This window comes from Populus alba, chromosome 6, assembly GCF_005239225.2.
Source record: "Populus alba chromosome 6, ASM523922v2, whole genome shotgun sequence".
Taxonomy (NCBI): Eukaryota; Viridiplantae; Streptophyta; class Magnoliopsida; order Malpighiales; family Salicaceae; genus Populus; species Populus alba.
In genome coordinates, this window is record NC_133289.1 from 24520052 (window position 1) to 24534925 (window position 14874).

Below are 14874 nucleotides of genomic sequence, written 5' to 3' on the forward strand. Positions count from 1 at the left end.
AAAAGCAACTAATAAAATTGGTAATAATTCACTAAATAACCTTAATTATTTCATCAAACTAATCTGAAAAATCTAATATTACAGCTAGGGACTAATCTGGAATTTTTCCATATTTTTAGGGCCAAATTGTAACTTTTGTCAAATGGAGGACCAAACTGAAATTTGTCATAAATCCATGAATATACTGAAATTCTGACCTTAATTAATCCTCAATTCTGTCCAGGATGTATCATTATGCTTCAGGGATCATTCTGGAATTTTACTAAATTTTTAGGGCCAAATCGTACTTTTTGTCAAATTGAAGGACTAAATTGAAAGTGTTAAATTATCTTATCTATACAGTAATTCTGTCCATAATTCATATGTTATTCTGTTCAGAATCTCGGAATATGCTCCAGGGACCAATTTTGTAATTTTTCCAAAGTTCGGGGACTAAACTGTAATTTTCGGAAATTGAGGGACCAAATTGAATTTTTGTCATCTTCAACCTCCAGTCCAGATTTTAACAGAAACCCCACTGTTCTCCCCTGATTTCTAACTCAAATTTCACCATTTACACAATTCTATAACTCAAAATCATCATAATCTTCCATAATCAACTAAATCATCAATTAACCACAAGAATTAACCTTATAACCTTCAAATTAATTCATCAATTTAAACCCAAAACACAAATTCTCAAAACCCTAACATTCATCAAAACTGAAATTAAAGTTTAATTAACATATTATACACATTAAACAACCTAAATCTTACATTTTTCACTTATTTCCTCCAAATCTCTTCATTTTCCCCTTATTTTCCCTTCTTTTCTCTTCTTCTTCTTTCTCTCTTCTCTCTCACGGTTCTGCTCTCTAATTTCAGATCACTTTCCCTTTTTTTTTTTTTACTTCCTATTTATATTTATCAATTTTTGTTCAATTACCATAATACCCCTTATTTATTTATTCCAACTTTGAAGCCTTCAAGGGCTTTCTAGACTTTTCCTATCCCTTTAATACAAAACATCACATCCAAAGTCCAAGCATGTGAGTTTTATATGCATTAAGATTTCCCAAGTGCCCCAAGTATTTTCAAAGAGCACAAATTATGCCATAGAAAAAGAAGAAGAAAAGCATAGAAGATAGGAGAGTGGAAGAAAGTGAAGTGGCTATAGGAAATAAGTATTTGTATTTGTCTTGATTACTATTGTGCTCTCACAAAGTTTACGAAGTAGGTAAAACAGTGTAGCCCAATCCACTATTCACACACATTGGCCCTCTTATTAGGCTTAGGTGTATAAACATTCAACGAGTAAGAAATAAAATATCAAACACGTTACAGAGCTTTTTGAACAAAACTTTTTGAGCCTATCTTACAAATTAACCCTTTGCAATGCTCAAATAAAAAGAGCTTCTCTTTCAGAATCCATATCTCTAGTCTTCTAGTGTTTTAAACAGAGTTGAAAGGTGTTTGATAATTTCTTATTGCTCGAATGTATTCTCAATGCCCCTTGTTTATTTATATAGATTTAATTCCTAGCCTAATAAGGACCTGCTTTCTGGAGAATAACTAATCCTAATCTAATCTAAGCTAGTTGACACAAATCAGAACTCAGGAACCTAAGCCTAGCTGGCTGAGTAGCTGGCTTTAGGAGTGATTCTGCCACATATAATGCATATTATTTCTGGACTTCTCTTCTTATATTCCTTTTAGAATTGTTCTTATTTCTTCCAGTCCAATTAAAGATATGGAAACATCGCTCTTGTTGCAGATTTATAGGAGCTGAAAACTCTGCCGTGCTTGCTGCCGTTTCTGCTTCCGTGACTTTGTGGTTTCTGCTGCTGCCTATGCTTCTTCCAGCGTTGTTCTCATTGTATTCTTCCTTACCAGTCATCTCCCCTTTTTTTTTTATTTTCCTCTCCTGAAAATGTGAACCTTGTCGGTTCTCATCTTTCCATTTCATTTCCTCACCTCTAAAAAAATCGGCTACTTTTTCAGCCGTTCAGCTGTGTGTTTGGTCGCAAAGAAACGGTAGGAAATCAATATATAGTGTCACAGAAATATCTCAACCTAGTAGCTTAAGCTGCTAGGTGAGCTCTCAAGATATGATTTATATTATTCTCTAACACATCCTCTCAAGTAAAAACCCTTTGATCTTGAAATTTGCACATGCTCATATTACTTTATGCTTAATTTTTATTATATAAATAAGGATAATGAGATTTAAACTCGTGATCGTTTGATCATCAAGACTGTAATACCATATTAAATAATCATCTTAACTTAACAATTTAAGTTGTTAGATAAGATATAGATTTTCATATTTTTCTTTATGCTGTGTCGCCGAGAAAATGGCAAGAATAGCCTTTTTAAGTGTTGAGATTTTCATATTTTCTATTAGCTGTTTCATTGCAGTGAAAATGGTGGGAAGATTAAATATTATTACTGAAGAATGTGAAATCTACATTGCAATATCTGGTTGTTCTGATTCGTCCTTTTCGGCTTACAAGATCTGAATTCGTGATTCATGGTGTTAGTGCTGATCACAGTGAAGCAGCTAGGCGTCTACTACATTTCTCTTTTTGCACAGGATGGGTGAAAATGGACAATAGGAAATCCACACCAAACCTGGTATCAGACTGGAACGCAGTTGTTTCTTGCTGTTCCTGTAGCTTTATGCGTTTGGCCTCGCCCCCCTCCATCCCCTCCTACAGGAACCATTTAGTTTAGTACTTGGAGTTCTGTTAAACTCTGCAATGGATGAAATCCATTACGAAGAAACCTTCCTGTATAGTTATTTCCAGTATCGTAGACAATATATATCAAGCTAGGATCTGACATGTGTGGTTTTTTTTTTTTCTAAATTTGACATAGAATGATTACCGTGTTCTCCATTTTCTCTAGGAGATCAAGCCCTTTATAAGTCGTGTTGCTGAGGATTAATATTTTTCCTTTTATATGGCCAATAAAATTTCAATTAAAATCCCAATTTATGTGTTATTTGAAAAACTTTGATGTTAGTCACAGCACAGCAAATAATATCTCTATGGCTTTTGCAATTACCAAACAAGTTAACGACTAGAAATTGAATCAGAGCACACTAGCAAGTACTGAATCATGCATGGGTTGCATGGGTCTGTTTAACAAAATTTTAATTTTATTTTTTTTAATTAAATCCATTTAAAATTTCAATATATTCAAGTTAATTAATTTCCTTTGTAACTCATAATATAGTCTCAAAAACTTATTTTATTGACTGGTTTTTTAAAAAAAATATATTAATTGTCAAATACTTTTGTTATAACCTAATTTTTGATCCCATTTAATTTTATTATAATTTTTAAGAGGAGGTTAAATTTGAAATTAAATGGTTGAGGACTAATTTTTAATTAAGATAGTGATTTTTTTAACTTGTAAAAAAAAATAGGGACTATAATGTGTGTTTTGCCTTCCTCTTTACCCGATCTTTAGTAAAAAAAAAAAGATATGATAATTGTAGTTATTTATTTTTAAATTTAATTAAAATTAAAATTAAAAAAAAAAAAAAAAATTTAAATTTTATTTCTCGTATATGCTATGAAACTTATGTATTATATATGCAGATCGCAGCACATACAAAGAAAAAAAGAAGAGGTAGAGAACGAGAGAGCTTCAAACAAAATTTCCATTAGAGAAGAAATCAAAAGTTTTGAGAGAGCTTAAAAAAAAAAAAAAAAAAAAACATAGCGAGCCACTGCCTTGAACAAAAAAAAAAAAAACAAACTTTTTAAATTTTCAACAAAAAAATAATGGCCAAATCATGTTAGAAATTTGAATATACATGTATAAGGTTTCTTAAATCACAAAATCTCTCTCATTCCTTAGTTCCTTACTTCCAACTTTACCCCCAAAAAATACATTCCAGTATAGGAAAAAAAATATTTTTTCATTTAATTTCATATACTTAATCCAAATTTAGTGTTTTATTAATTTTTCCTTACCTATCTCACAGAATTTACTTTGTTAAAAAAAAAACTATTTATTTCTCTTTAATGTTTTATTATCAAATAAAAAAGTACAATTTATTGTAATAACATATTCCACACAAAAAGAATTCCTTAATTAAGTTTTTAAATAAGATCATATGAGTAAAATAAATAATAATTAACTGTAAATTTATTAAGAGTATTTAAGAATAAACTAATAATTTTTTTGAAATTTCAGTTTTCAAAGACTAAAATAATTTTACCCAACATAACCAAACAAAGAAGAAAAGAAAAAAAAATTGACCAGGCAAGGCAGGCCTAGCATGCTTGGGCTTGCCAAACCTAGCCTGAACAGAGTCATTGACCCGTTGTCCCTGCAAAGTGCAATCAATCGAAAAAATGGAGGGCCCTTGAATTTGTGAATATTAACAGAACAGCCTGTAGATATTTATTTGTTTCTATGTTAACATCATAAGTGCAGGGATCTGGACATGTGTGTTATCGCTAAATCATGTATAGAATTTCACAACATTTTGATGTTTTGTTTAGATTCCTAAATGACGTGCTGCTTAGAACTCTAAAAGAAGAAAGATTATGGTCTGATTGATTTTTTAAAGCAAAGAAAGTTCTAGTTGAGTGCAGTCGAATCAAAGGATTGATTTGGAGTTTTTGATACCTGGAGTGTTTGGGACAGTTTGGAATTTATTTTACCTGAGTAAAGCGCATCGAAATCTCTTGATCATATTCACTACCACTAGGCATTTTGCTTCTTTTGATTTGTTTCAGTGAACAGATAATGAAGCACCCTATGCATGCCGAAGCCCCCATGAAAAAGAGAAGAGCCATGATTTATAGCTTTGGTGGCCCTATCCTTTAACTAAAGGCATTAGCGTACTAAACATCTAAATTTTATCCTAAACATAATTGAAAGTTAATTATGGCTGGATATAATAGCAATGTACGTTTTCAAAGATTGTGGCTTCCCTACATGAAACATCTTGATTCCAATATTCGAACCTAGAGAATGATTAAACTTCATTAACCAACCTTTTAAAGCTCATATGCCATTAAGATGTAGCTATTGAACTTGTTTCTAGCTACAGCTTTATGATTTCTGAGCAGTCCACGAAATGACGAGTAGCCCTGAACTCCAAAAGAACAAATGAAGGTTCTTGTAATGATTGATTTTTTAAAGCAAAGAAAGGAACTCGTAGCCAATGAAGAGATTGATTTGGAGTTTTTGATACTTTAAGTGTTTTGGGATAGTTTGGAATTTCCTTTACCTATGAATAAAGCACCAAGAAGAAGTCTTTACATTCACTACTACTAGCTAGGGGCATAACCCTCCATTAAAGGCACTTGCTTCTTCTGATTGGTTTCAGTGACCGATACTGTAGGATCGCAAGTACGCATAACCCCTTGAAAAAGGGAAGGCATCTTCCATACATAACTGAAAATCTCCATTTAACAAGTTAATTTGGCCATCATCTTTCCTTCATCAGTACTTTATAAATAGCTATAACCCTGGAATGATGTCATTTTTTGAATAAAGTGTGAGGAACAAGGTTTCTGGCCCGAGTGATTCATTAAAGCAAAGCAGTAGAGGCAGTACTACCAGTTGAGGGATCTGGAGATGGAGAGATCAGTGCATGCAGGCCTTCTTAATTATAGCTTTTATCTTATCTCTACGTAAATGAAAGCATCAGCATCTCCTTGGGAAGTAATCGTTTTTTCATTACGTAAGGCATGTAAACCCATTACTAAAGACAATATTCGCATCGTAAATCTCATTTTGGAAGGTAAAACATAATTGAAATCTCATGTCAAAAAATAATTTGTCTTTCCCTTTTTAGCAAGGCTAAGTCATACAAGTCTATTGGTGTGATGTTTAAAATGAAGCAAGGAATATATAGAGATTGAAGCAAAGAAAAGAAATACCTGCTCGTTGAGTGCAGATTGGTTAAAGGATTTCGAGATCATGAGAGTACTTGCAGAATCTCTAATAGCTTTGAGTGTTTTGGAGATTTTCGAATCTTATTATCTCTAAAAATGAAGCCCGGAAGCCTGAGGTTTTCCGCACGCTCTTCACAGCAACGTAAACATTCTTCTAGCATTCAAACCGATCATCACCGCTGAAACAAAGAAACATGCACCTCAACTCAACCACCACCCAGTCACACCTTTTCTTCTAATTTTTTCCCTTTCTTTTTTTGTGTTTCCCTCCTCCATCCACTTCTTTTTGAACCTGCAAAGAAAAAATGGCTGAAGGTGTGCTCTTCAATATCGCGGAGGAAATAATAAAGAAATTAGGTTCCCTAGCTGCTCAGGAGGTTGCACTATGGTGGGGGATCAACGATCAATTGTGGAAGCTCAATGGCACAGTTACCAGGATCAAGGCTGTGATTCAAGATGCTGAGGAGCAGGCACAAAAACAGAAACAAAACCATCAAATCGAAGACTGGCTCAAGAAGCTGCGGGAAGCTGTATATGATGCAGAGGATTTGCTGGACGATTTCTCAACACAAGTTCTGCGGAAACAGTTGATGCCTGGGAAAAGAGTATCGAGGGAGGTACGCCTTTTTTTCTCAAGATCAAACCAATTTGTTTATGGTTCACGGATGGGTCATAGAGTTAAAGCACTTAGAGAGAGACTAGATGGCATTGAAATTGACAGTAAAAAATTCAACTTTGTTCGTGGTGAGGAGAGAGCTTCTTTGACCACTGAAAGGGAGCAAACTACCTCATCTGAACCTGAAATAACAGTTGGGAGAGAGAGTGACAAAGCGGCAGTTAAAATTTTTCTAATGAATTCCAACTATGAGCATAATGTTTCTGTCATCTCCGTAGTTGGAATGGGAGGGTTGGGGAAGACCACACTAGCTCAACATGTTTTCAATGATGAGCAAGTTAAGGCGCACTTTGGTGTGAGACTCTGGGTAAGTGTCTCAGGCTGCTTAGATGTTAGAAAGATTATCAAAGGGGCTGTAGGTACTGGAGATTTTGATGATCAGTTAGAGAGTCTGAAAGAAAAGCTTGGAAGGAAAATAGAAAAAAAAAAGTATCTTCTTGTATTAGATGATGTGTGGGATGATAAGGATGATGGTGAAAAATGGGATAGGTTGAAGGAGTTGTTACCACGTGATGCCGTAGGAAGTAAGATAGTGGTAACTACACGTTCTCATGTAATTGCCAAATTCACAAGCACAATAGAACCACATGTTTTAAAAGGTCTGTCTGTAGATGAGTCATGGGAACTGTTTAGAAGAAAGGCATTTCCTCAAGGCCAGGAGTCGGGTCATTTAGACGAGAGAATTAGAAAAGAGATTGTAGGGAGGTGTGGTGGAGTTCCTTTGGTTGTAAAGGCAATTGCGAGGTTAATGTCTTTGAAAGATAGAGCCCAGTGGTTGTCCTTTACACTAGATGAACTTCCGGATAGCATTAGAGATGATAACATCATACAGACCCTTAAGTTAAGCTATGATGCTCTTCCATCATTTATGAAGCATTGTTTTGCTCACTGTAGCTTATTTCCTAAAGGTCATAAGATAGATGTAAAATATTTGATTCGACTTTGGATTGCACAAGGGTTTGTTAGCTCTTCAAATTCAGGTCGTAGGTGTATTGAGATTGTTGGTCTCAAGTGCTTTGAGAGTTTACTGTGGAGGTCCTTCTTTCACGAAGTTGAAAAGGATAGATTTGGTAACATAGAAAGTTGCAAAATGCATGATTTTATGCATGATCTTGCAACCCATGTCGCTGGTTTAGAGAGCACCATAGTAGATCGACAAGGAAATAGGATTAATGAATTGACTCGGCACGTGTCATTTGACACGATATTGGATTGGTCACAACAAATTCCAATTCCTTTGCCTTGTGCAAAAAGTCTAAGAACACTTGTATTATTTCAAGGCGGCAAACGTGATGAGGGGGCATGGGAGTCTATTTGTCAAGACTTTAGGCGTTTACGTGTGCTTGTTTTGAGTCATTTAAGAATGAAGGAAGTGTCACCTCTCATTCAAAAACTCAAGCATCTGAAATATCTTGATCTTTCGAATAATGAAATGGAGACGATTTCTAATTCTGTCACCAGTCTGGTAAATTTGCAAGTGCTCAAGCTCAATGATTGTAGGAAACTTAAGGAACTACCTAGGGATATTAGCAAGCTGATCAGTCTGAGGCATCTTGATGTTGGTTGCTCTGTTGATGTAGATTTATGTAAAAATTTAGAGTATATGCCTCGTGGGATTGGGAAATTAATTAGTCTACAGACGTTGTCATGTTTTGTGGTTGCAAAAAAAAAAGTACTAAATTTGAGATGATAGGTGGACTGGATGAGTTGAGGAGGTTAAATGAATTGAGAGGGAGGCTAGAAATAAGAGTAAAGGGATATGAGAGGAATTCTTGTATATCAGAATTTGAAGGAGCGAAATTGATCGATAAACAATATCTTCAGTCGTTGACCGTATGGTGGGACCGAAAGCTGCATAGTGATTCAGATATTGATTTGTATGATAAAATGTTGCAAAGCCTCCAGCCAAACTGGAGTCTTCATGAGTTGACAGTTGAAGGCTATGGAGGTATGAGGTTTCCTAGTTGGGTTTCAGATCTCTCAAATCTTGCAAGTATTTGTATAGAAGGATGTAGAAGACTTAATCATATCCCTCCCTTACATGGAATCCCTTCTCTTGAAGAATTAAGTATTTGGGGATTGGGTGATTTGGAGTACATAGATAGTGAGGTGGTTGGAGGAAAAGGAGCGTCGACGTTTTTCCCATCCTTAAAGAGACTTCGTATCGTTTGGTGTCGTAGACTGAAGGGATGGTGGAAGAGATGGAGTGGAGATGAGATGAATGATGATAGTGATGAGTCAACAATAGAAGAAGGGTTGATAATGCTCTCTTTTCCACGTCTTTCTTTCTTGAGCATTTTTTATTGTCCAAATCTGACTTCAATGCCGTTGTTTCCAACTCTCGATGAAGATCTTCGTTTGCGCTCCACTAGTTCAATGCCAGTCTCTTCTTCTTCTTCATTTACCCGTCCTCTCTCCAAATTGAAGAGGCTATATATGTGGTCAATTGATGACATGGAATCTCTTCCGGAAGTAGGGCTGCAAAATCTCTCTTCTCTTCAACAGCTATCGATATGTGGATGCGAAAGATTGAAGTCTCTGCCACTGCCTGATCAGGGGATGCCTTCTCTTCAGAAATTAGATGTCTCTATATGCAGAGAATTGAAGTCGCTATCTGAATCTGAATCTCAAGGGATGATACCCTACCTCCCCTCTTTGCAACTCTTAAGAATCAACGACTGTAGTGGAAGAACAAGTGGATGGGGAAACGAGAGCGAGGAGGAGTGGCCTCTTAACATTAAACACATTCCAGATATTGTAATTGATGGCTACTACATTCAAAAGGAGGGTCGATATGTAAAGGGTGAAGGATTGAGATGGTAAGGAGTATTTTAATCGAACATACAAACACTTGCGTGTATGAAAGGTATTTAACCTCTCCTTTCCTTCCTTTATTTATTTTCTTTTATTTTTATTATTCCATACTGTAGAAACACAAATTTTCCACCAATCAAATTTCACCATGTGTTATTTTATTCTTTAAAATAAAGGATAAAATAAAATTGAAATAAATGACATGGAAAACAAATGAGCCTTCAAATATTTCTTGACCAATGAAAAGTTGACACTTGAGATGAGATATTCAAAGATATCTTGTCATAAAGTCAAGATTCCATCAATAAAGACCAACCAATAAAATTATGCCACGTGGCATTGGAAAAGGACCTGAGAGCCCCTACAGATCTCTATAAATAGAGGGCCTCAACCTAAAGGGAGGGGATTCCAGGAGATACAAATTTTCTTCAAGACTCTCTCTCTCTCTCTTCAAGCAAGGAAGCTCTCTCTCAAAGAGTTCTCAAGCCTCCTTCATCTACGCTTGAAGTTTAACAAGAACGAAGCTCTGTTGGATCAAGCCAAAACGCCCCATAAGAGTTCTTCAACAACACTTTGAAGACAAATCAAGGTACTCTTCAAAGCATCAAATCACAACATCTCGCTTCGCAATACACGCCCAAATTCGTGTTCTTGCAAAGCACAAATCTTGGCTTGATTACTCAAATAAATCAAGTCACCATACATCAAATCCAAGGGAAGAATCAGAGGATTGCCATATTCTTTTGATAGAATATATTACATAGAGATTGTACCCATTCATATATTTAATAAAATTATATATTTGTACACGTGTGCTTGATTTAATTTCAGGTGCACAAAATTTGTGTCTACAAATTTCTGGCGACTCCACTGGGGACATCTCTACCTTTCATCTCTTCCCTTCAAGAAAGAATTTTCAACAAAACTCTCAATGGCAACTACGAGGAACATGATCACCATTGTCGCTTCGAAGAGCAACAAGGCCATTGATTCAGGTCCCCAACACACTATTGAAGATCCTTCAACCCCGCCATTGAAAACAAAATCCATCGTCGAGTTGTATGCACGAACTAGGCCGATTCTCAAGTTGATATCAACTTCGAATGCAAGAGGGGCACAAGATGTCGCCTCAAAGATGAAGCCACAAGCAACTCCACTACAAAAGTCAAGTGAGGCGCGCGAAATTGTCTTCAGCACTCAAGGCGACTTTGACAATTCACCTATGGAAACTTCTCCGTGTCGATCACCAAGTAAGGCTTCGGGTTCTAGCACCATGTCAGTGATGATGACCGAGACAACATCTTTAGAAGATCAAGTGGCTAACTTGACAAAACTCGTCGAGGGGCTTTCGACTTCACTCAAGGCAAAAGACCACGAGATAGCAAAGTTGATGAACAAACTTGAGAGCTTGAACGAAAGAGGCCAAACCTCAACTACCAAGGCTTTTCAAGTAGATCAACTAGATGTCATTGAGGAGTCTGCAATCGGAGCTGTGAAGAATATACGTGGTATTACTGATGGCATCTTCACCAAAAATCAACTGAAAGAACTCATCAAGGAAGCCATCACAGACCAGGTGGAAAGCTCAATTCAACCCTCATATTCATATGCGAAGCCGTACACCCAAAGAATCGACCTGTTAAAGATGCCTCTAAGTTACCAACCACCAAAGTTTCAACAGTTCGATGGCAAGGGAAATCCTCGACAACATATAGCTCACTTTGTGGAGACTTGCAACAATGCCGGGACTAATGGTGATCTCATGGTAAAACAGTTTGTTCGTTCCTTGAAAGGTAATGCCTTTGACTGGTACACTGACTTGGAATCTTGCTCGATTGATACTTGGGAGCAGTTGGAGCGTGAGTTTCTTAACCGCTTTTACAGCACTCGTCGTGTGGTTAGCATGATTGAACTCACTAATGCACGTCAGTGGAAGGAAGAGCCTGTCATCGACTACATTCATCGATGGAGAAACCTTAGCCTCAACTGTAGAGATCGACTCACCGAAACTTCTGCGTTAGACATGTGTATTCAAGGGATGCATTGGGGACTACGATATATCCTACAAGGCATCAAACCAAAGTCTTTTGAAGAATTGGCTACTCGTGCACATGATATGGAACTTAGCATTGCGGCGGCTGAAAGTTCATTGTTACCTATGCAAGAGCCTAAAAGAAATAAGCCTGAAGGTCGTAGATTCGGAAAGAGCACTCTGAAGGTCGAGGGAAAGCAATCTTTAGTAGTTTAACTCGACTGCTGTAAGGGTACCAACTGGAGTTAAGAGGGATGATCATGCAACGCCGACTACTTTTCAAAAGGGTGAAAGAAAGAAACCATCATTGAAAGAGCGACAAGAAAAAGTGTATCCATTCCCTGACTCAGACATATCTAGGATGCTGGATGATCTGCTTGAGGCAAATATCATTGAGTTGCCGGAGGTGAAACGCCCTGAAGAAGCAAACCAAGTAGATAATCCGAATTATTGCAAATATCATCGCTTAATCAGTCATCCCGTAGAGAAGTGTTTTGTGTTGAAAGACAAGATCATGAGGTTACACGAGAATGGAGATATCGTTTTTGATGATGAAATAGCAGCCTCTAATATCACAACCACGGTCAATGTAGGACCATGTCAATCACTCTCTACAATAAGTTTTGGCTCCTATGAACCTATAAGACTTGATGCTATTTTCCCGATGAGCTTCACTGCATCCTCAAGTCAAACTCCATGTATAACCCTTACACCTCAAGTTGACGACTTGAAGCCTGAATGGTCTGAAAATTATGATGATGAAGGATGGACTTTAGTCACGCATAGAAGAGGAAGAAGGAAGCACATGCAAATGACAAAGCCAACAAGAATGAGGATCTCAATGGTGAGGAAGCTAATTGGTGAGCCGATACGCCGAAAGACTCAACAAAAATCCATACCAGTTAGAAAGGAGGGTTTTTCAGCTCAAAGTATAGGAAAGCCTGTTACACTGAATGAGTACATGCCAACAGAAATGAAAAGAATTGAAAACATACCTGTTGCTTGCTATCAGGTTGATGAAGAGAAAACTCCTATTGATTATGTCTTAAAGAAAAGTCATGATGACTCTTCAAACTTATCTCACGGTGTATGCACAACAGAGATATCCTTCAACGATGAAGACTTGTTGCTTGGATCAAAACTCCATAACCGACCTCTTTTCATTAAAGGATATGTTGATGAAAAGATAGTGAATCGCATCTTAGTGGATGATGGCTCGGCGGTCAATATACTACCTCTTAAGACCATGAGAGAGCTAGGGATTTCTATGGATGAACTCTTCCCAAGTCATCTGATGATTCAAGGTTTTAATCAAGGAGGGCAAAATGCTATAGGAAAGATAAGACTTGCGATGCACATGGAAGATATGGAATCCAATGCACTTTTCCATGTCATAGATGCCAAAACTACCTACAATATGTTGCTTGGGCGACCATGGATACATGAAAATGGTATCATCTCCTCAACACTCCACCAATGTTTTAAGTATTGTCGAGATGGACAAGTAAGAAAGATAATGGCAGACACCGATCCCTTCACCATAGCTGAAGCTCACTTTGCAGATGCAAAATTCTATTTCAAGTCAAATATGATGGAAGAACTACGATCACCACCTGACCACTTAGGAGAAGGAATAATTGACTCTAAAAGCTTAAAAGGGCATAAGTCATCTGCAAATGAAGGGGTGTCTCAGCCAACAAAGAATAAAGGAAAAGAAAAGGTGGTAGAAAACTTTGTTGATAATAAACCACCACGTAAAGCCGCGGCACTCCGATATATTCCAGTATCAGCAAGAAAAGAGGGCCAGTCTCCTTTTGCAAAGGATGAAGAAAAGATCAATAAAGAGCTTGAAAACTTGACCTTGCCAGCTACTAATCTCGCCTTGAACAAGGTTTCAAAACCTTTACTAAAAGGGTTTGTTCATCAAACTGAGTCGGTGGTGATAAATCTTAAAGGACTCCCTGATAGACGGTCAAATGGCTTTGATCCCAACGCTTACAAGCTTTTAGCCAGGGCTGGCTATAGTCGTGAGGACATCAATGAGATATCAAAGGATGGTGATACGACTCAACTTGAAGGTCAACAAGTTTCTGCAAGGACTAGAAAGGCATGGAGAGAGAAGAAAATTTCTAAAAAAGCTTTGAGGGTTGGTCTTGGATATGAGTCTTCCACACCACTGTATTTTCATATTAATAAAGAAGCCTCACGGTACATAAGTGCGGAAGAAGTGAAGGACAAACAACAAAGTCAGTCGACACCTCTTAGAGCTTCAGTCTGGGATCGTCTTGGTGGAACTACAAGTCGTGCTCCTGTTTTTACTAGGATTGGAACCCAAAATAATGGAAGGGTGCTAAAACGCACACCAGTCTTTGCAAGGCTTGGACAATCCATGTCAAAAGAGACAAGTTTGATGGATGATTCAAAGGTTCTTCGTAGCAAAATACCTTCACGCATGAAGAGACAATGTGAATGGGTAGTGAGTGCTGAAGAGACATTGAAAGGAAAAACACGCACAATAGTGATAACAAACCCCTCTAATGAAGAAGAAGAAGATGAAATAATGAGTCTCACTTCAAATCACATCACTATTGAAGAAGATGATAATGATAAGTTTGTCATCGAAGAAGATGTTGAGGAAGCTCCATCTTCCCTTGAATCAGAAAATAAGCCTACAATGGACGAACTTAAAGAGGTTAACTTAGGAACTGTTGAAAACCCACGACCAACCTTCATCAATGCAAACTTATCACCTGAAGAGGAAGCGAATTACATGGAACTTCTGATGGAATATCGAGATATCTTTGCTTGGTCCTATGATGAAATGCCAGGTTTAGACCCAAGGGTTGCTGTACACCAACTAGCAGTGAAACATGGGGCTAGACCTGTAAAACAAACTCAGCGTCGCTTTCGTCCTGAACTCATATCACAGATTGAGGCTGAAGTCAATAAACTTATCCAAGCAGGTTTCATTCGTGAGGTCAAGTATCCTACGTGGATTTCAAATATCGTGCCAGTAAAAAAGAAGAATGGCCAAATGCGTGTTTGTGTGGATTTTCGAGATCTTAACAATGCTTGTCCCAAAGATGACTTTCCACTTCCAATTACTGAGATCATGGTAGATGCTACCACGGGTCATGGGAGATTAACCTTCATGGACGGTTCATCTGGCTATAATCAAATTCGAATGGCACCCGCAGATGAGGAGAAGACGGCTTTCCGAACTCCAAAAGGGATATATTGTTATAAAGTTATGCCTTTTGGTTTAAAGAATGCAGGTGCCACTTATCAAAGGGCGATGCAAAAGATTTTTGACGATATGCTTCACCAACATGTTGAATGCTATGTTGATGACCTCGTAGTGAAATCAAAAGAAAAGGAAAATCATTTGCAGGATCTTCGTTTGGTGTTTGAACGGTTACGTCGATTCCAACTAAAAATGAACCCATTGAAAT

At 37.2% G+C, this 14874-nt stretch overlaps 1 pseudogene; it reads left to right on the forward strand.

The window, feature by feature from the left end:
- Positions 1-6079: 6079 nt before the first annotated feature.
- Positions 6080-9437, forward strand: LOC118037615 (putative disease resistance protein RGA4; annotated as a pseudogene).
- The last annotated feature ends 5437 nt before the right edge of the window (positions 9438-14874 follow it).